The sequence below is a fragment of the Phascolarctos cinereus genome, unplaced genomic scaffold (assembly GCF_003287225.1).
Source record: "Phascolarctos cinereus isolate Bilbo 61053 unplaced genomic scaffold, phaCin_HiC Scaffold_2;HRSCAF=192, whole genome shotgun sequence".
Taxonomy (NCBI): Eukaryota; Metazoa; Chordata; class Mammalia; order Diprotodontia; family Phascolarctidae; genus Phascolarctos; species Phascolarctos cinereus.
In genome coordinates this window covers 282,241,048-282,263,633 of record NW_027555625.1, presented here as the reverse complement: position 1 = coordinate 282,263,633, position 22,586 = coordinate 282,241,048, and the positions used below count along the sequence as shown (strand labels likewise).

At 43.2% G+C, this 22,586-nt stretch overlaps 1 protein-coding gene across 3 annotated transcripts in view; it reads right to left on the bottom strand.

Annotated features, from left to right (window-relative positions):
- The window catches only part of ZNF423 (zinc finger protein 423), a 427,104-nt gene that overhangs the window by 239,279 nt on the left and 165,239 nt on the right, over nucleotides 1-22,586 (bottom strand). The window contains exon 1 of one of the 3 annotated variants that reach the window (XM_020985129.2): nucleotides 21,262-21,402. The exons of the other annotated variants lie outside the window; for them this stretch is intronic. The gene's annotated coding sequence lies outside the window, so the exon portion shown is untranslated. Of the gene's footprint in view, nucleotides 1-21,261; nucleotides 21,403-22,586 lie in introns of those variants that run through there. 3 annotated transcript variants of the gene reach the window in all.

Sequence of the window (22,586 nt, the reverse complement as noted above, 5' to 3'; positions counted from 1 at the left end):
AGACAGAGTCCCCAAAGGGGCTCAAATATCACTGTGACTAACCAAAATCAATGTGCACTCACCTATTGACATTTTTACATAGTTTTTGGATTTAGTATCCAGCCCAAAACACAATCAAATCTTCTGCCAAGGAAATAACAGGCACTTAGCTAGTCAGCTATTAGTATTACAAAGGAAAAAATGCAGGCACCCAAGGGACATGGGAGAGACGCCATTGACGTCAGGGGGTAATTGGGTGTCTGAGAGAAATTGCCAACGGCTGGCCACGCTCCCCAGGGGCCCACACAAAGCTGAGCTCTAACTCTAATAAAGGAAAGGAAATTCTAGAAAAGGGGGCTTTGCTACAAAGGAGACCAGGAGACCTGGCAGACACCAAAAACAGCCCTTTCAAAATAAATAAATAAAGGTATAAAAAATAAAACAACTATATCAAAGAGGGCTTCTGTCCCTTCCACCCTCCCCCAACCCCCCCTTCACCTTCCCAACTAACACCAGCCCTGTTTGTACATCTGTTTGGGGCTAATGGACTTTCTTCTCCTCTCTGGGACCACATGGTTCTTTTATGCTGAGCGTATGGTTGCCATCTATTGCTATAAACAGGATCCTGGGCTTTCCAAGAAAACTTACTTTTTGAAATTCCATGGTTCCAAAGGAAAATATCTTCACCATCTACTCTGAACCTGGTGAAGAGAGAGGGATTTCCTATCGGGTTTGTTTTGTTTTGTCATTGTTTTTCAAACAAAATAAGAGCCCCATTAAATGAAAATTAAAGTGTTTTCTGCTAGTACCATTCCCATTAGAAGCCCAGCTCTTCATGAAGTTCATGCTTTTCTTGATGTCCCCTCCACACTTTCCTCCTCCCAAAAAAAAAAAACCCTTATGAGATGAGTTTTCTTTAAGACTAAGTGGCAGGTAGAGGCTGAGTGATTAAGACCTTCTTCGTATCCTAAATGAATGCCAAAGGGAGGAGGGAAGGGATGCATAAAACTATCCTTACTGCTCCTTACCAGTCCACCTACCCATGGGACGATTCAGGGATAACAGACTCAGAGAATGTCAGAACTGGAAGTGATCATAGAGATTATCAAGTCCAACTCCCTGATTTTACAAAAGCAAAAATCAAGGTCCACAGAGGGGGAAAGACCTTCACAAGGTTGCAGACGGAATGACTGGAACCACAACTGGGCTTGATGTCAGGAAAAACTTCCTAACGATTACAGCCCTTCCCAAGCAGAGCAGGCTGCCTTCCCAAGATGTGGATTCCCCCTCATGGAGGTCTTCAGAGACCGGATGACCACATACAGAGCACACTGTAGTAGGAATTTTTTTTTCAAGTATCTGTTGGACCAGATAGCCACTGAGGTCTCTTGCAAATCTAAAATTCTGTGGATTTGAGGCCTGGAATCCAAATCACTTGATTCTCTACCCAGTGCTTTTTCCCCTACTGCCTGTTCTTATTGTCTTAAAAGTGAAAATACTGAGACAACCAACCAGGAGTCAAACTTGGACCCTTTGTGTTATCCATTAATTCACTGATTCTGCCCAGTCTCAGGGAGCAGAGGTCCCAGTCCGCCATGTTAGGCTCACAGCCTCTCTTTCTCTGTGTACATCAGATGTCCTACAAATGAACCCAAGCAAAGCTGCTTGGTAATACAAGCATTTAAAGCCAAGTTAGCCACCTGGGTCAGGAAGCAGAGGAAGACTGGGGAAGAGGGATGGCCGAAGTAAGATTCCCAGTGTCAGATGCTATTTCACAGTTCATAAGAAGAAATAGAAAAAAGTCCCAGATCTGAAGAAAGGGGAAAAAATGCAAACCGAACAGTATTTGGGAATTGGCATGAACTTAAAGCTTTGCTGCTAAAAATGTAAAATCCATATCACTAAGCCTTCACCTTTGCAAGGGGCCAGTTCCAGATCACAATGCTTTCTCTAGCACCTCCTTCCATTTCCCAGGCGGCCTGCCTGGAGGAAGCTGTTGGGGCCACACCCACCAACCAAATTCTTTCCCAAATGGTCCTTTCTCAGGGATACCTTGGCTGGCCCCACTGAGTTCTGAGGTGCCTACAATGACTCCACCCTCCCCATTCACACCCAAACACACTGAGATGAAAGCAAATATCATTGTTTCCTTAGCTTCATGCTGCATGGTCAAGAAAACATGGAAAAGGGGGAAACAGAGAAGTTTGGCTCTACCAATTAGGCTAACCCTGGGATGGGTACCGTTGATCTGTATTTCCTAAGGGGGAGGAAGCACAGAGTAGAGAAGAGGGAACATATTTCTGTAAATAAAAGATTAGCCTCATGCCCTGCTAATGAAAACATACCTTGGGAATGTAATGGTCTGAGCCAAAATAATGTAATTAATTAGCTTGCTGACCAAGTGGGTAGATGGATGGATAGATGAATGAATGCCTTGCATAAGAGCCGACCAAATCATCTGCTGACGGGTAAATCCCTCCTTCTTGGCCCTCTGTTGTTCCTACAGGATTGCAGATGGTAGAGTACTCTTCGGGAGCCTCACAGAGGGGGAAGAATGTGAGTTCTTACCTCCCCTGTGTGTTCAGACACTTGACAAAGGGGAAAAAGGGAAGGGTAAGGAGGGAAGGTTTTATCAAGAAATCAGGGCTCTTCAGCTTTGGTGGCTCAAAGTTAGTCCTTTTAATGTTGTTTTCCTGTTCTAGTCAATGAACCTAAGAATGCCTTCTTTTTAGCCAGACTCTAAGTGCTCGGCTTAAGAAGAGAAAAGGGGGTTCTGTGAATTAACTCTAAGATTTAATGTTAAGTCCTCCAACTTTTACAAAAATATGGCAACAATGTTGGTAGAAGGGAAGGAAGGAAGGAGATTGTGCTGGGGAGGGACTTAGATGTGTAGACAATTGCTAGAGCAGGGAGAGGAGTAAGAAGGTGGGGGTATGGTTCCTGTCTGTTCACTGCTACAGCAGTAAAATCCCTTACAACAAAGTACTGAGAATCTTCTATATTTTCTATTCTGATTTTCCCAACTGGGAGTGTAGATTTAGCATCAGTCCGCATCGGGGATTGGATGGTCTCCAAGGTTTATTTTCTCTTATCTTTAATGGGAGGAGAGAAGAGCACAGAACCAGCAAATATCTAAAACAGGCCTCAAACAGTTAATATTAATGAGACATGAGGACTCTACAGGAGTTTAACAGCTCTAAAGAATGGGAGAAAGAGAGAGAGAGAGAGAGAGAGAGAGAGAGAGAGAGAGAGAGAGAGAGAGACAGAGACAGAGAGAGACAAAGAGAGAGACAGAGAAAGAGACAGAGAGAGAGAGAGGTGTTTTCAATTACCAAAAAAAGAGAGAGAGAGAGAGAGAGAGAGAGAGAGAGAAAGAAAAAGCAAAGAATTTTTTTAAACAATAATCTCCAGTACTGGGTGTTTAAAACGAATATACTCTAGCCCCTAAAATATCAAAGTGAGATTTAAAAATAGAAAAGTCATTTCCCCCCTTCCCTGTTGCAGATTTTTACTGTACTGTTCTAGAAGGCAGATTAAATGAAGGCAGCTCAAACACACTCAATTTTGTCCTTTAGCAAATTCTTCTCTTTCACTCTTGCATGAAGAAAAAAAATCTCCCCACAGAGTTTTTCTCCTCTTCCTGGTGTGGATCTAGGCCCCCGCAGTGCCCTGTGTAATTTCCAGTTCCTCAGAATTCAGGTATTAATAAAGACCCCATGGGGACTTCCAACAATATAACCCTACATTTTCAGGCATTATGAAAGGAAACCCCCAGGGGTCTCTGGCTCAAATTTCTGAAATGTAGGCATTGTAAAAGGCACCCCAGGGGATGCCCGCAATAGAAATCTGCTGAATTCAAAGCATTTTCGAAGTCCTGGTGGGAGCCATTACTCCCACTGGAAGCTTTTTACAAAACATGTGTTGCTGACATGTTGACAGATTGCTCAGTGAAGTGTTTAGGTGCATGCACGAGGCGGGCCTTTGGAGACGTTCGGCTCTGCCAGTTAGTCTCCAAACGCTGGAACTGGTACCATCCATATTTCTTAACAGGGGAGGCAAAACAGACTGGAGAAGAGAAAAGTGTTCTCCAAATAAAAAATTAGCCTCGCACCCCTCCAATGAGGAAACACTTCCAGTGAGCCAGCCGAGCCCTTCCCTCTCAGAGGCAGGGGCTTGCTGCCTCTGCTGCCACGGCCGCCGCCTCTGCCGCCGCCACTGCTGCCTTTGGAAGCAGGTTCTACAGAGACAGCTGTGACGGCACTTGTATCTTTGCCAAAGGTTTACTGAAGGAATCTAGAGGCGACCCCTCCAGCTCTCTGCTAGTAGTTGTACAGATCAAAACAAGGAGGGGAGGGAAGGAGGGGTATTAAGGGGTGATGGGGGAAAGGGGGGAGGAGGAAGATAAGAGAAGAAAGCAGGAGGGGGGAAATCCCCCACCCCTAAATGAAAGCCCAGATTGTGGGGAGGCTGTCTGAACTCTTGCTCTGCTGGTCTTGACAGTATTAAGCTTGGTAAAGTGATCTGTGACTTTAATAAGGCAGAGGGGGCTCAGAGGAATTAGCTGCCTAGGTGATGGGGGCTGGAGATGGATGAAAATGTATTCATGGCATGGTGAGCCAAGGGCCAGACGGAGGACCCCTAGGGAGGTCAGATCACCCAGAACTCCACAAGCACGGATGCTCTAATTTCCAACGGAGTTTCGAAGCTAAATACTTAAAGCTGTGTGTGCTCATGGAGTGCCAAGTGAGACTGTGCCGTGGCGCCCGCGCACACACACACACACACACACACACACACACACACACACACACCCTGCATGCACACAAAGAGACATACACACATAATCTAAGACAGGATAATGTGCCATATGCCTACGTTCATAAAAATTTAAAGGTAAAAGCAAATGTAATTTGATAAATGTGTATGTATGCATGTGTTTATGTAAAAACACACACACATGCACACCAAAAACACACATGCAGACATGGTCTCATTTGTCAAACTACATCTGCTTTTTTCTTCAGGTTTTCACACACCACACATGGGCACAGGGTTGATGCCGAGACCCACTTAACTATGTCATGAACCACCACCCAGCAGAATAAACGTCATCATTGGCAGCTACTAATTATATTCAAGCATTTGGAATTGTTTGCTGGTTGGCTGGTAGCTTCTGTTTTTTGCAATTTCTCAATCCCATTAAGGAATCTTTTTAAAAATCGTTTTAGATTAAGCACAATGGCCACTGGGCTCAAGAAAGCTGCCAGAGCAGCCTTGTCCATTCTGGCCTTCCATTTTCCAGGGAGGGGCTTTTAACCCTCTGACTAAAATTTATTTTGAGCTAAAGCTTGATGCCAACAGTAACACATCTTCATCTTTGTTTTCCCTTTTTCCTCCCTCTAGGAGAAAACTGTACATAAAAAGATAACTTTTGCAGGGGAAGGGAGCAAGATTCCACTTCCCTGAGGTCCCTGCTGAGTTGCAGGGACAAAGAGGCAGAGTAAAAGCCAGCAGGAGGGCCCTATCACAGTTGGCCATTCCAGGAGGGCCAGGCCAGGAACCAGAAGGTGATCCCTTGACCTAATGGATTCCTGTCCCAGTTTCTGTTGGGACCAGAAGAATGGATAACTTTGTTCTCACCCTGTCCTCTACTGCCTTCATGCCTTTGCTCACACCACCCCCAAAAACTAGACTCCTCCCCATCTCCACATCTGTTAAAATCCCTCCACTCCTCCAAGGCCCAGCTTAAATGCCTTCCCATGAAGTTGTCCCAGACCTCCCCTCCCCATGAAAGAAATATCTCTCCACACCTTACCTGCACTCCCTCCTTTGTCCCTATCATGGTCTACCTTGCACCATCATTATTATACTTGTCTAAATCCACCCCTCGACCCCCCCCCATTCACCTATAAAGCCACCTGAGTGTAGGGACAGTTAGTCAATAAACATTTATTCAGCACCTACTATGTTCCAGGCATTGTGCTAAGCACTAGAGATACAAAGAAAGGCAAAAATATGCTCCCTGCTTTCAAGGAGTTAAGATTCTAATAAAGGAGACAACATGAAAATAACCATGAACAAATAAATGTAAATGGTACATACAGTGTAAATGGAAGGAAATCTCAGAGAGAAGGCACCAGCAATAGGGGGAAACTCTGTTTCATTTCTGGCTTTATATTCCCAGTCTTATCACCATGTATTCTACCTAGAAGGTGCTTAATAAACGTATTACCTTTCTTCTTATGTCTAAAAATACTCAAGATATCTGTTGGGCAACAAAAACTCTGGTCACAGACAATGGTCAACTTTGATACATATCCCTCCTTGATGGTGACAAATTGTTTTTTTAAAAAAAGTGGGCTGTGTTAGTTGAGAAGGATCTATTGAGTCAAAACAAATTATCAATAATTTTAAAAAAAAAATAAATGTCTGTAGAATTACCCGGGTCAGTTTCCTCAGACTTGGCTAGCCATGTACGTCTAGGGTCATCTTACAGCAAGGGTTCTTCACCTGGGGTCCACAAACTTGTGTATTTTAATATTTTGTAACTGAATTTTAACATAATTGGTTTCCTTTATCATCCTATGTATTTTATACAAATTTTATTCTGAAAAGGGGTTCATAGATTTCTCCAGACGGCAAGATGGGTCCATAACACAGAAAAGGTTTAGAACCCCTGTCCAAGAGATAATGAGGTGAAGGGAGTAGAAGGAGGAGTACAAAAGATTGGGTGATGATTACCTAAAACCCAGAGAGGTGGTGAGAGGCGCAAAGGATAAAGCTCAGCATGTTTCATCCATCCCAAGAGATAAAAAGGAAGAGCAGCCTTCACACAGAGAACTTTAGCAAGTGCCCTCCTTGAAAGAGAAGAGGTTAAAAAGTGGCTCAGGGTTTTGTATTAAATGTCTTTGCCAGGTCTTCTGCATGTGCAGAGGATGCTCAAACAAGCATGAAAGCCCCACCCCCTCCAAGAGTTCCCTTCACACTGGTAGCACGTATGGTAGCAATGACTCAGATAAGACGACAAGCAATGGTGCACACAGCACAACTCTTCATGGAGACATCATGAAAGTTGTGCTTCCACCTTATAGCTCAGTCTAATAAATTAGGCTCTCACCCAAAGTCCCTGTCTCAGAAAGTACCTGTTGGACCAAGTCTCATGTTGCACTTTCATGTGCCTCAGGGCAGCCTTAAAACACTCCTAGTAATTACATTCTCCCTAGTATTATAGTCATTTATGCACCTGGACATAAGAGGCAGCTGGGAAGCAGAGTAGACAGCACGCCAGGTCTGAAGTTAGGAAGAGCTGAGTTCAAATCCAGCTTCAGACAATTACTAGCTCTGTGACCCTGGGCAAGTCAGTTAACTGCTGTTTGTCTTAAGTTTCCTGTACTGTAAAATGGGGATAAGAAGAGCACCTACCTTGCAGAGATAGCATTTGTAAAGAAGGGCTTATAACAGTGCCAGACATGTAGTGGTGCCATAGAAATGCTTATTTCTTTTCCCCCTACCAGTCTTATTGACCTTTGAGAAATCACTGGATGTAGAAGAAAGCAAACTGCACTTAAAAGCCAGAGACCTGGGTTTAAGTCATCATCACCACCACACATATAACCCTGTTGAAGGGGAGCTCTTGGAGAGAAGGGACTGTTTCATCTTTGTCCTCATATCCCCAGCACTAAGTGGAGGATCTTGCTGAGTAGGCACTTAATAAATGTTTCTTGTTCAACCCTGGCTCTGGCCATTTGGTAACCATGCCATGGTGGGTCTGGTCATTTAACCTTAATGTTTATTGAATTAAATGAACCTCTCAGAGCCTCAGTTTCCTCCTCTGTAAAATGGACAAAATAATACGTGCACTACTCACTTCAGAAGGACGTTAGGATAGATTTTGTACTTTGTCCAGCACTGCAGAAATAAGAGCTACATACAATTGCCACGAATTCAAGGTGAACCAAATGGCATCTGAGCACAGGCTTATCTTTGTTCCTGGCACTGGCCTCTGTACGTAATGGGTAGTCAATAAACGGTTGTGAAGACACCTTGGCATATGAAGATACTAAGAAGGCACATGCTAGAAGGAATGGCTACGGAGAGAAGAGGGAGCTGTATGCTCCAGAATATAGGTTAGGCAAACAAATGAAGACTAGTTGAAGCAGTAACAATGAGAGACAACACAGGCTAGTGGAAAGAAGCCAGAACTTCTGAGTATTCAATGTGGCATCACCAGACTGAATTCAAATCTCAATTCTACTGACCAGCGTCAGCTTGTCAACTTGCACAAGTGTCTTAACCTCTTAGGGTTTAAATTTCCTCATCTGTAAATTGGGGGTGTTTATGTAGATGTCCTCTAAGGTCCCTTCCTTAGGGATTTAAAGATTTATGAATATTTAAAGATGAATATTTAAAGATTCTATGAATAGCTAGCAGGTTTTTATACAGCACTTAAAAAGTTTGCAGAAACACTGTCCATTAATTATCTTATTTGGTCCTCATAACAAAGCTGTAAGCACTACAGATATTATCATCCCCATTTTACAGATGGAGAAACTGATTAAGTTGAGTTGCCCAGAGTCACACAACTATTAAGTGGAGAAGGTAAGATTTGAATTTGAATGCCTCCCATTTCCAAGTCCCAAGTTCTTTTCATATTTGCCATGCTAGCTCTCTCAATGGAGAGGAGAAGACTTAATGGGGACACAATTACTGTTTCATGTATTTGAAGGGCTGTCATATGCAAAAGGAAGTAGATTTATTCTATGCAATTACAAAGGGAAGAACTAGGAGTCATGAATTAAAGTTACTGGAAAGCAGATTTTGGATTAAGATTGTTTAAGGAAGAACTTTGCCGACTGGAGCTATTCAGCTACCCAGCTTTGGACCAGGTTCTCCTAAAGTGGTAAGCTCTCTGCTAATACAGGCATTCAGAGACTGAATGACCACTTGCTGGGGATGATACTGATAGCATCCTCTGGAGTGGAATATTGGACAAGAAGGCCTGCAAGTAGATCCCTGGAGACCATCTAGAGAATACCCGGGGTACTGGTGAAGCGCCTGGAGCTGATGCCATGTGCAGATCAATTGAAAGACTTACAGGTGAATAGCCTGCAAAGAGAGAAAACCTAGTTGGGACACAACAACTGTCTTCAAGTGTCTAGAGGGGTCTCAGTCGCCTTCCAGTTCTAACTCCATAAGCTCTGAACTAGGATTTGATCTAAAGATTAGAATAATAATAACAACTAGCATTTATAGCATATCAAGGTTTGCAAAGCACTTCGCATATGTTGCCTCATTTGGTCTTCACAACAACCTCCTAAGGTAGACTACAAGGGACAAAGAGACAAATTTAAGTTTGATGCAAGGAAAACATTGATAATAATTAGAGCCATCCAAATGTGGAATGAGCTACTTCAGAAAGTCATAACGTCCCCTCGTTGGAGATAGTCAATCAAAAGCTACAAGACCAGCTTTTTGATTAGGGATCCTATTGAAGGAATTCTTGTTCAGATATGGGCTGAACTCAGTGGCCTCTGAGGTCCATTATAGCTCTGAGCATCTAAAAGTCCACGGATGAGAGGCTACACAGAAAAAAAGAAAAAGAGAAAAAAAATCTGGGTACTGGCACAGATTTCAATTCCAAGCCAAAAATTTTACATCCCCTAGGGTTGGCTGCTTGGGCTGCAGTTGGACCAGTGTGCCTCAGGGAGGTGTGAGGGTTCTGTCTTGCCCCACACAGAGAACAAAGTTGTCCTCATGGTGAAACCATTTCCAACACATACACCCGAAATGATGAAATAGCCAGGTGCCGGAAGACTTTAGGCAATGCTGAGTCTTGAGAGAAGTTTCCCCAATAAATGTGAATTTTCCTCACTGGAGGTCTTCAAATAGGGTCCCAAAAGTTCCCTAAGAACCATCTGTGCACACAAGAACCACCATATGGGTAAGCATATGAAAGAATAAAGGGAAATTCTGGGCACCCCCACCAAAATATAGGACATTGCTTCACTGACTCCTTAACGGCATCCCCTCTTCCCCAACTCCCCAAATCCTGCTCATTCTTCAAGGTCTAAGTCCAATGCCATCTCCTCCATGAAGCCATTCCAGGTCATAGAGGTCTTTCCCTTCTTTGAATTTAAATATTTATGCCTATACTGCTTATCACATAATTAATCATATCCTATCTTATGAATTCTCTTATATTGCCAATCAGTCACATGAATATACTTCCTCCACCTAGAAGGAGTTCTTGCTCTAGTCCTCATCACAGAATAGAGAGGTGTCTGGTTTCTTGGAGTTATGGGGGAGGGGGGACCTCAAGCTTTGGCAGATTTCTAGCTCAACAGTCAACCTAGAAAGGCTTTTGGAACAGACCTGATAACAGACTCTACCCCTGTCATCCAACAATCAAGTGTCAATTTGAAGAGGTTTGATATCAAAAGGTAGTCCACTGTGTGACCCTGGGCAAGTCACTTAACCCCATTGCTTAGCAAAAAAAAAAAAAAAGATGGTAGTCCACCAAGTGTTAGATTTTTCTAGTTAGTGTGGCATGTTGTAAAGAGCACTGGATTTAGAGTCAGAAGACTTGAGTTCAAATTCTAGCTGTGCTACAAGTCAACTAACTTCCACTGAGTGCCATTATTTTACCTATAAAATAAATGAATTGGACTAGAATCTCAGGAGTTCAACACCTGAGGTCCATAAACTTTTAAAAAATATTTTGGAAATGACTTCAATATAACTGATTTCTTTTGTAATCCCTGATTTTATGTATTTAAAACATTATTCTGAGAAGGGGTTCATAGGCTCCCCCAAACTGGAAAAAGGGGTTCCTTACACACACACACACACACACACACACACACACACACACACAAAAGATTAAGAAACTCCTGAACTACTTTGACCCAGCAATACCACTACTAGGCCTCTACCCCGAGGACACTGAGGAGGTGTCCATCCATTGAGGCATGGCTGAACAAATTATGTTACATCAATCAACAAAATACTATTATGCCATAAGAAATTATGAAAGGGACGGTTTCAGAGAAACCTAGGAAAGCTTTGAGGAACTGATGCAGTGGCATGAGCAGAACCAGGAGAACAATTTCTACAATAACATCAACACTTTAAAAACAAACAAGCTTGATAGCCATAAAAACTCTGATCAATATGATGATTGACCATAATTCCAGAAGACCAAATATAAAGCATGCTGTCATTGCCTGACAGAGGTGGCAGAGGTGTGGTGGAATCAGCTCTTATGAGCTCATTGGTAAATTTTCATAGTGAGCATTTACATCTCGGAAATCAGCAAACAGTAAAAATCAGGGGGCAGCTAGGTGGTGCAGTGGGTAGCACACTGGGCCTGAAGTCAGAAAGATGAAATCTGGCCTTAGACACTTACTAGTAGCTATATGACCCTGGGCAAGGTAAACTCTGTTTACCTCAGTTCCTCATCTGTAAAAGAAGCAGAAGAAGGAGATCGCAAACCACTCTAGTATCTTTGCCAAGAAAAACCCAAATGGAGTCACAAAGAGTTAGACATGACTGAAAAACAACTGAACAACAAAAAAGGGGGGGTTATACCTCTGAGGATCCTTATAGTTCTATATCTATGATCAAATGATCCTATGGCCTCAGTGTATGCCCTGGCTCTGAAACCATATAAATGTATGATCTTGGGCATGTCACTTTCCTCACCCATAAAATGAAGTTATATGAGGTGACCTCTGAAGTCCCTTACCAATTTGAAATCTGAGATGCTATGAACTAAATTCTATTTTTTTATACTTCTTTCTATCCGTTATAGAACCTAGCACAGTAACCCACACATACTAGGGACCAACTAATTTGTAAATGTCAAAGGCTATCAGGCAGGGTGTCCCTGGAGGGCTCCCCCTAATAGAATGTAAGGTCCTTGAAACAGGGACTGCTTCATTTTTATTTTTGTATCTCCAGTACCTAGCACAGTGCCTGACACATGTAGTAGGCACTTAATAAATGTTTGTTTAGTAGAACAGATTATGAAATCTTGCGTTTACTGAAAAACTGCTTTCAGATTCAGCCTTCAATCTTGTCATTCCAGGATGGCTAAGTTATTTGTTGTTTTTGACTCTTCATAACCCCATTTGGGGTTTTCTTGACAAAGATACTAGAGTGGTTTCATTTTACAGATGAGGAAACTGAGGCAAATCGGAATAAGTGACTTGCCCAGGGTCACTCATAGTAAGTGTCTGAGGCTGGATTTGAACTCAAGATGTGTACTCCTGACTGCAGACCCAGCACTCTATCCACTGTGCCACCTAGCTATCCTGGCTTAGGTATAGCCCTAAGAAAAGACTAGGTGAACTAAAGACTTCTTGAAGTCTTTTTGAGCACAAGGAAACAAAGCTCCCCAAGATATAATACAGAACTTCAAAAAACAACACATTCCCTTTAGAATTTTCCTTAAGTCCAAAATATGGATCCTTAAATTACATAAAATTTTAGAGATCAGCCAGCTAAATAACTGCAGTTGCACAGTCACCTAACTGAGATGTATACTGTTGTTGCCATTACTTCCTGCCAGGCAATCAGTTAGATCAACCTAAAGAAGCCTAATTACGACTGGTTGAAGCCCTTTAACAACAAACACATAAACTGAGCAGTCATAGGGGTCAAACCAATTGTCAGTCATTCTCCCCCACCACCTCTCAAAGTAAAACCCACACGTATTTACACACTGATAACCTAGTTCCACCTGGCTAGCCTTCCAATATGTTGATTATCCTAAGCTTGTAGTGAGGAGATGCTCCATACACAGGGGTCTATGAGCTATGGCCCACCCTTCCACCAACCCCTAGCTCACCTCCTATGTCTTTCTTGCACAGAGTGAAGAATGAATTCAGCATTCAGTCCTTTTGCACCACATAGTTACATAGACTGAGTAATGCTCTGGGTCAAACAAATTGCCGCCCTATCTCCCTTCTCCCTTCTCCCCCCCAAAAAACACCCTGACACATATTTACACATTGATAACCTGGTTTCACATGGTTAGTTTTCAGGGGTGTTGATTATCCTGAGTTCCCAAAAGCCAATATGGTAAGGGGGGGCCCCTCCAAAGTCAAGGGTCCATTTGCTATGTGCCCACCTTCCACTGGCCTCCAGCCACCCCACCATCTCTTTCAAGCACAGAGTGAAATGTGAATTCAGCATTCAGGGATGGATGTTGCCACCCTCCAGATTGGAGGCAAACTTCCAGCTAGCTGCAGGACAGCTGCCACAGAACATAGAGTCCAGGTGTCAGAAGGAAATTAAAATAAACGACCTTGCTACATTTTTCATCATCCATTCATAAAAAATACAACAGCAACGTGAAAAATAGGTCAGCTCTGTCAGATTTACGGTGACTTGGAAGTCTAAACATCACCCTTAATGACTCCAGACCCAATCCAGCTCCTGGAGGCCAGGGTTGTGCCCTATAGGCCAACCAAAGCGGCCCCAATAATTCAGAGAGGCGGAAGGGAGATATTGCCTGGGTCACACAACATTCTACCACATCAAGTCTCTGCTCAGGAAAGGGTATAAGGTAGTCAGGATGGAAGATGGCACTGATGTTTATCCCAGCTGTGCCCTGTTGTGAGAAAACTCAATATACAAAAATGAGAATTATCAAACTCTTGAATTTCTCATGTAACTAAAAGATTCTTTGTTTTGCAAAAAGCATTCTCTCTTAGAGATATCTTAAATAGCCAATGCCCCCAAGAGCACTCCAAATCTGATTTGATTTACAAAAACTCAGACTCACTAGTTCTTAGAAACATAGCTCTTCTAGAAAGTGAAGTTATCTTGTACTATGAGTCACTGATCAGAACGAAATCAGAACTTCTCCTACAAATGAGATTCACCAAGTACCCCCCTTCTCAGGAGCCTAACATTTCCAGCTTGTCCCTCCCATACTTGCAATGTCCCCATTGTGCACCTGGGAATCAACTGAGCCACACACACACACATTCATTCCTCATAGCTTGGACCTTGTAACACACACACACACACACACACACACACACACACCTTCCTCACGTTCCACATTGGCCTACCTCTGCATTAGCCCCAAGGATGCCCAAAGACAGAAAGCAATGCACTGAGGAAAAATCAACTTCTTCCAAGTGCAGGTTAGAGAAGAAACTTCAGCTCCTTCCTCTGGCTCAGTGTTCCCTTCAGATCCCTCCCCACCAGGTGACAGATGGTAGCAAAGCCTTCAGGTGGCAGCCCACATGCCAGGCAGGGTCTTGCAAGTTGCCTTTTTTTTTCCCTTGTCACCTGCACCCAGAAAAGGCTAAAATAAGAACTTTTTCTTTCTTGATGCGTACATAAAGCAGGTGTGCCTCGCTCTAAGAAACCTCCCAAATGTACAAAACTCAAGAAGCTAGATGGTGATTATCTGCTTTACAAAAGAATTCTTTGCTTTACAAAAGGATTCCCTGCAGGGTTCCTTCAAACAGTTAGCTTCCCCTAGTGCATTTAAGTGTTTGTCTACAGATCATTAACAGCCTGACAGAAGGGGGTAAGAGAAATAAAGCCATTGCCAATTAGAGAACAATCAGAAATGAAAGTAGCACAACCCTGAAATGATAAGGTAAGTCAATGGGATAATAGGATCTGATTTACACACTATTTTTATAGAGAAACATAGAAGGGTAAAGTGAAAGACTTTGATGGAGCTATCTATTTAAAATAATAACAAGGAGAAAGACAGTCATTGTCATCCTAGGAAAGAAATAAATAAAGAGGGCATTTGAAATGGGAAGAAGGGCTACCAAAATGAGGTACTCCATCTTAGGTGCCCGAGAGATCACAATCCTTGAGCTCATCAGAGTAAGAAAGTAAAAACAAAGTTTCAGTGGGACCAATCCTTTCAACAGGCAAGAATCAGCCCAAACATCTAATCCATAACCAGTGCATCTGAATTTCCATCTCTCCATTCTACAGGATCTCTTAAATTCCCTCCTAGCTCTAAATAGTTAATAATGCTAAGAATCTAAGTCATTTCTTGGATAAGGATGATGGTCTTGCTTTCCTAGAAGGTTTTCATTTCATTAATGAAGTTGACTGATAGAATCCTGGAACCACAAAACACCAAGATCCTAACGATGTTAGAGATCCTACAGAGAAGAAAACTGAGTGGGAAATAACTTGCACTAGGTCACACACATACCACAGAAATCAGTTTAAACGAATATTAAGTACCTACTGTGTGGCCAGCCCTGAGCTAGGTGACATGAAGCATAAACCACAGTACTTCACCAAAGAGCTGAGGGGTTACCTAAATGAAGGAATGAATGGATGAATAGTGAATGGGATGTCCCAGTGAAGACTTCTCAGTGTAATTACGGCAATGAGTTCAGAAGGTAGTGTGAGAAATGAACTCTCAGAAGTGAAGGCTCCTCAAAGGGTCAAATAATTCTTGATTATTACTTTCAAAATCCTCCCCCACTTAAACCCTGTTTTTAAGCACTTAACAGAAAGAATAAGCCCTGCCCCACCCCCAACCTGAGCTTCCGGCCTCTTTCCTTGTCTTTGAATTTCGGGCCTAGAATGTAAGCCTCACCTCCCAGTTAAGAGGATAGGAAGAAACTTTTGAGCTTAGAATGTAAGCCCACCCCCAGTTAAGGGGGCAAGGGACAGTGGTGGGTGGAAACTTGTTTGCGTGGTGGGTGGAGGCTTGTTTGCGTGGTGGGTGGAGATTTGCTTTCATAAGGCAGCCCCTGTTACTCCATCTCTCTCTCTCCATGTGTATCGAAGGATCAGACAGCCATCTCGCGAGACTGTAATAAAGGTAACCTTTACTTTCCACCTTGAGACATCTCTGAGTTTAATTTGGGTTGGGGTCGCTGTCCCACACAATAGGAAGAGATATATAGAGAAGATATGAGAGAGATGATGATGATGATGATGAAGATGATGATGATGATGATGATGATGATGATGATGAGCATTATGAATAATTTCACTTGTGCTTGAACACCAGGTACTCACCCAGAGGCTGGCTGGTGTCTACTTTGTGCATGAGCTTCATCTGTGGTTTTTCCACCTTCCAGCTCTTTGGCTATTCCACCTCATAGAAGTTCAGTGCTGTTGAGTTATTTTTCAGTCATGTCCAACTCCTCAAGACCCCATTTGGGGTTGTCTTGGCAAGGACAGTGGAATAGTTTGCCATTTCCTTCTCCAGTTCATTTTATAGTTGAGGCAAACAGGGGTAAGTGACTTGCCCAGGGTCACATAGCTAGTGTTTGAGGCTGGATTTGAACTCAGGTCCTTCTGACTCCCTGCCTGGTGTTCAAACCACTGCACCACTGCATTCCATTCCATCTGCCATTCAACAAAAGTACTGAGGAAGAGTGTAGGAGAAAAAATACATATATTCTTATGGCTGGAATAAAATGACTTTTCTAGGATGAGATAGGACAGCAAGGTCACTTAACCCTGTTTGCCTCTGTTTCCTCATCTGTAAAATGAGCTGGAGAAGGAAATGGCAAACCCCTCCAGTATCTCTGCCAAGAACACCCCAAATGGGGTCACGAAAAGTCAGACACGACTGAAATGACTGAACAACAGAATGAGAAGCTGTCCATTCAGGGCAAATGTTTTATCAGCATTAGGAATCTATGCTTGACAGAAACAGAAAGCCTTCAAAGGACACAGATGCCTTTTAAGAATGCCACCTATACTAGGGGAAGAAGAGTGAATTTTATAGTCAGGATAACAGCAAAAATAATAATGTCTTTGGTCTGGAGAGCCCAAAACAAAATGAGGCTAGAAATGCATTCAACTTTTTGTAAATGGACCTTTACCACCTCAAGTTCCTAAAAGGATGAATAAGGTATAGCACCCAAAAATTAATCATCTGAGTAACAAATCTCCAGGCAGTCCTATCCAACCATCACCAAAACTTCACCTATCTTCAACCCCAATTATTCTCTTCAATAAACCTATGATCTCAAATGCAGTTAATCCTTCCACCAGTGTTGATCACAACCCAACCACACCATCTTTTCCATTGGAAATCTTTTCCATATCCTTCCATAAATCCTGCATGGAGACTCTACTGAAGTCAGATCGACAAACATTTATTAAGCACCTACTATATGTCAGGCACCATGATACGCACGCTGGAGATACAAAGAAACCTAAAAACTCCCAGCCCTCAAGTAGCTTACACCCTAGCCAGGGAGACGATACAAACAAGAAAGATGTCAATGTGTGAACACACTCCCGGGCTTCCTTTGATTCTGCTTTGTTTCATATTTCAGTCATAAGGGTAGTATTTGAGCAGTTCATTGTCATTCCACACTGCTCTTGCAACCAGATCCACCCACTTCCCTTTCCAATTGTACCTGTCTTTGATGATATCTTTTATGCCACTCTTGTGTGATCATCACTGGTAATATGCAGCAGCTCTTACTTTCCACTCACCTTTTGGAAAACGGAAATGTTGATACTTTGGAGATCATTTTGTTTCATGACTCAAGCCACATCATCAGAAAACTAGTGTTTAAAAGAAAGGTAGAGTAACAGAGTGGCTTGAGTACTGGATTTCAAATCGGAAGATATCTGGGTTCAAATGCCTCCTTTGTTATTTATTAGCAGTGTGATCCTGGGCAAGTCACTTAACCTGAATCTCAGCTCCCCCTCATCTATGTGAGTTTATTTATATGTAAATATATGCATATTGTCATACAAGGGTAAATGTGATAGGTAAGCCTAAGTGTCTATCCATTTGACTATTTGAAATATTATAGGTAATATGCATTCTTCATCCACTTATTTTTTCCTGTGTGGATGGCTAGGCTAAACTCTTTCAAAGCAGATGATCTCATTGAAGAGACTCTAGTTTGGGGGGACGCAATAGCATACAATACTATGTCATCTACAAAGAGGAACTCTGAAGTGTTGGATAGTAAACTCCTTAAGAGGGTGGATTATTGGGCAGCTAGGTGGCGCAGTGCATAGAGCACCGGCCCTGAAGTCAGGAGGACCTGAGTTCAAATCGGCCTCAGACCCAACACTTGACTCTTTACTAGCTGTGTGACCTTGGGCAAGTCACTTAACCCCAATTGCCTAAAAGCCAATCAATCAATCAATCAATCAATAAATAAGTAGGAGAGTGTGGATTATTGGGGGCAGCTAGGGGGTACAGTAGATAGAGCAACAGCCCTGGACTCAGGAGGACCTGAATTCAAATCCAGCCTCAGACACATAACACTTACTAGTTGTGTGACCCTGGGCAAGTCACTTAACCCCATTGCCTAACCGAAAAAAAGAGTGGGGATTATTTCATTCTTACTATTCATAAACTTAGGCACTTGATAAATATTTGATTGACTGATAGACTGATTAAAGAATTTCCCTGTCTATTTGGACTTTGCTCTTGGGCACAGTCCCAGGGTTCAGGTAGGAGAAAACCACTTGGCAGTTCTTTTTGATTTAACTCAATCAACCAATGTGTGTCTATTAAGAATCCTACTACCCTGGCTGCCTGGGAGAAGACAAAGAAAAGACATGATCCCTGCTTTCAACTTTCATAAACTAGCTGGAAAAACAAAGCACATATATATATGAAGCAGAGAATAAGACAATCCAGTAAAAAATCAAGAGCTAAATTGAATAGTTCAGAGCTATGAGAAATTAGAAGAAAAAAAAAGAGGTCAATGCTGGCAGGAGTAGCTAGGGCGGGCTTCCAAGAGGAATTGTGCAGTTTGAAGGGTGAGCAGGAATTTGGATAGAAAGAGAGCAGAAAGGTATGTTTCAGGTGGTGAAGAACATGAACAAAGACTGGAAAAATCTGCCAGGGTTAATATGAAACCAAGAGGCAAACACTCCCTAAGAAAGAAATTCAGAGGTCAGTATAGGGTAGATTCCTCATAGGGTATAAGCATCTCAAGTCAGGACTCCAAGGTCCAGTGTTAGTGAGCCCCAGGGTGTCTCTGATTGTCTTGATGAGTATTACAAACTGCTTTAAAACAGGGAAGTAAGCATTAGTTCCCTTGAAATTTTATAACTGAATCTATAGTATGTAGCCCTTTTAGAAAGAGAGAAGTGTCACCAAATCAAACAATGACAGGGCACCGAAACTCAAATAATCACAGCAGGGAATCCAAGACATTGTGTCTGTACTGAGCCTCACTCGTGGTCCCACACAAGAAGTCAACTAATAAAGGCTTTTTTGAAGATGGTTTTTGATGATGTTATTGGGGTTCCAATCCACTGTCAGTGGTGAAAAGGGATTTCACTGACCAGTTGGGTTGGGAATTCTGAATAACGACAGGGTAATAGTGAGTTGTCCCAGGAAAGACATCCCGTAGAGTAGTAGGGAAAGACCTAAGACTGAAAGTAAAAAGATGTGGGTTCTGCTGCTGTCTAGTTTTGTGACCTTAGACAAGCCCCTTCCTTAACTATTCTGAGCTTTGTTTCCCTGTTCTGTAAATGAGGAAATAGATTAAATGATCTTTAAGGTGTCTTCCAGCTCTAACATTCTATTTCTCCATGTTGCTGTGAGAAAAGCATCACTGGGGAAAAGAAGCAGGAAAGATAATTGGATTTAGGGAAATGCAGCTTTTATCTCATTGGCTGACTCCAGGACTGGTCAAAGATTTGAATTGTCTTCCTCCTCCTACCCCTACCCCCCCCAAAAAAAAGAGGCTAGTTATCTATCTTCCCTTTTAATCCCCAAACACTAGTGGAAAAGTCAACTATACTATAGTCATCTGTCATGAGGAACTGTCTTCATTTTTGACTTCTAATTCTGCTTTAATGTCTAATTCCACTCTTAGGACTATGAATCTGTATGAGATGAACCTCGGGTTACAACCTCTTCACCTTGCCTTGCACGAAAATAAAAATTAGCTTTGGAGCTCAGGGCATGAGTTTTCTAGTCTTATTCTCTATGGGCGCTGGGAGCAATGGAATCAACAGAATGGAAACCACGTGCCATATAAATACATAATGCACAAAGAGACTCTACCAAACTACCCTTGACCTTCTAGCTTTTTCCTTGACTTCATAGCTGCCATTATCCCTAGTGAAGCAGCGAATGGAATGGCATTGTCAAAGTGATAGTAGGCCTGCAACAACTTCGTTTGCCAATTTCTCCAGTAGTTAAGCAGTAAATGGCGTTAATCGGAATGATAACCTGTTCAATTCTACATTTATGCAAATAACAAAGTTTTGGCAGTGCACTCGGTGATTTGAACAGCAACACCTGCCAGGAGCCAGTCCATGCGACTGACAAATTTGCTACTCTATTTTCATAATCTGTGAAATTACAGTACAGGACCAAATCGCTGGCTGCTGGCACATCCCTGGAAAGGGAAAAAGGCAAAAATACCCGGCAGCAAACAAACGAAATCCTACTTTTCCAAAACAAAAAAGAACCTAAATTCTCCCAGAATGGGCCAACAAGCAAGTAGCTAAACAAATCTCTACCAACGCCGAGTGACGAATAATAATAGTATTTATTTTTCAGTTCTTCAATTGAATAAGAAAAGAAGCTTACATTTACATAACACTTCAAGGAAGCAAGAGCCTTTAGCCTCTACCAGTCCATTGGACCCTCGGACTAGTCCAGTAAAATCTATAGATAATGGCTTCATTATTCCCATTTTACAGAAAGGGAGAATGAGGCTCAGACACAAACCGATTTGGTCAAGGTCACACAGCTAGAGATAGCTTACATTCATTAGCACTTTCAAGCCAACAAAGTGATTTCTTCACATCAAGCCTGAGGCAAGTAATGCAGGCATTAGCACCCCCATTTTACAAAAGAAAAAGCTGCCACTCAGCGGTGTGAAATGACTAGCACAGGGTCACACAGGGAGTAGTAGCAGAGCGACTAGGACAAGAACAGTTTTCTAAATGCAAATCTAGTGCCCTTTTCACTATATCACAACAGTCTCTCCCCAAGCAAGACTCAGTATCCCAATTCTCCAGCAGCGCCCGAGAGCCGGCCATTGAGGGGAAGTTGATAGATGCCTCCACCTCCAAAATGCCAGATATGGGAAATCACATGTCAGGAGTGACTTTTCCTGAAAGAGGGGAAGGAAAGGAAAAAGCGAGCGATGTGAGGATTCTAGTGCCAATCCCCGAATCCATGGATCTGAGTCTACTCCCACTAGGCGCCTCAAACCCCACCCACAAGCTAACTGGGAAACCCACTCCACCTCCTGACGCCTTTACCCCTGCCACCCTTCCTCCGTCTCCCCCAACTCCCACAAAAAAAATAACCTGATTGGGTGATCTCATTACTTTGTCTGTGGTCCCAGCTTTCCAGCCATGGAGCAGGTAGGAAGGGAGCAGTTCCCAATGGCAGGAAACAGGGAGCAGGAAAACCAAGGTGAAGCCTTTGGACAGACTGAGTATACGGTGGAACAATCCTCTCGCCAGCCAGCGGGATTCTAACTGCACTCCACCCCCCACCCCCTTCCCTCCCCTCCCCTCCTCTACTCCCTCCTCTCCCCTCTGCTCCCCTCCCTCCCTTGGACTTCTCTCCCCTCTGAATACCCTGGCCTTCACTCAACCAAAGGAAATGAAAGACAGACTAAGACAACAGCATTCTGGGGAGGGGAGGTCAAGATACTTTCCAGCCGCACACTGTGGCTTTATCACCCTCAGGACAGAAGTTAAGCCCTTCCTCTTTTTCTTTTTCTTTTTTTTAAGGGGGAAAAAATCCAGGCATCTCAAAAAAAGTGACTTCTATTTGCTTAAAATTTTGGTTGGGCTCCATTCCCCCAGAAATGCCAAGCAGGCAAGAGCAACAGGCTAATTCAAACCATTCTTGGATGGTTTCCTTCAAAGAGGGGAAGGAAGGGCAGGGGGAAGGGGAGGATGAAGGAGAAAGGGGGCTGGGGGATTTGAGCCGCTCAAAGTCCAAACACTGTAAGATTTTTTTTTTTTTATCCATGAGTGTCGGCTATTCCCTACGTATGTGGGCTCCTCTGGACAGAAGAGGTGTCTGCAGTGACATCCGCTGACAGCCAAGAAGGGCTGGGATGCAGCTCGGGGCTGTCTGCCAACTATTCTGGTCACCAGGAGGGGAGCGCTAGCCCCTCCCCCACCCCATCCCCGGCCCCAGAAGGGGCAAGTTCACAAAGCGACTTCCAGTCCTCCCCCTACCCCAGCAGCTCGCTCTCCTCCATGCAATCTAACCTTCCTCCTTCACCTCCCCACCCGCTCGACCCCTTCTCTCTCTCAGAAGGGTCAGGCTGTCCTCTTGCAGAGATGAACCCGCCACTGCCTGTCAGTCCCTGATGCGGACAAGCTCGGCCAATTACGAAGGGCAGCAACCGTCAAAAGCAGTGGTGAGGCCGGGACTCCACACCCAGAAGCCTCCCCTCGGGTCACACAGCAAAACCTCCAAGCAAGCTGTCCCCCAACTGGCTCGGCAGCCAGGCTAGCCACGTTTTTTCCTTTTAATTAAGACTGATTCCCCCCCCCATGATGTCATTTCCAAAGGCAGCCAATTTTTAGCCAGTCAACTCTGAAATAAAACCGTTTAACACAAAATGAGGCATTTTATAATCCCCTATACATTTTTTTCCCTGAAGCTGGCACACTGAGAGTGTTTAAATCTG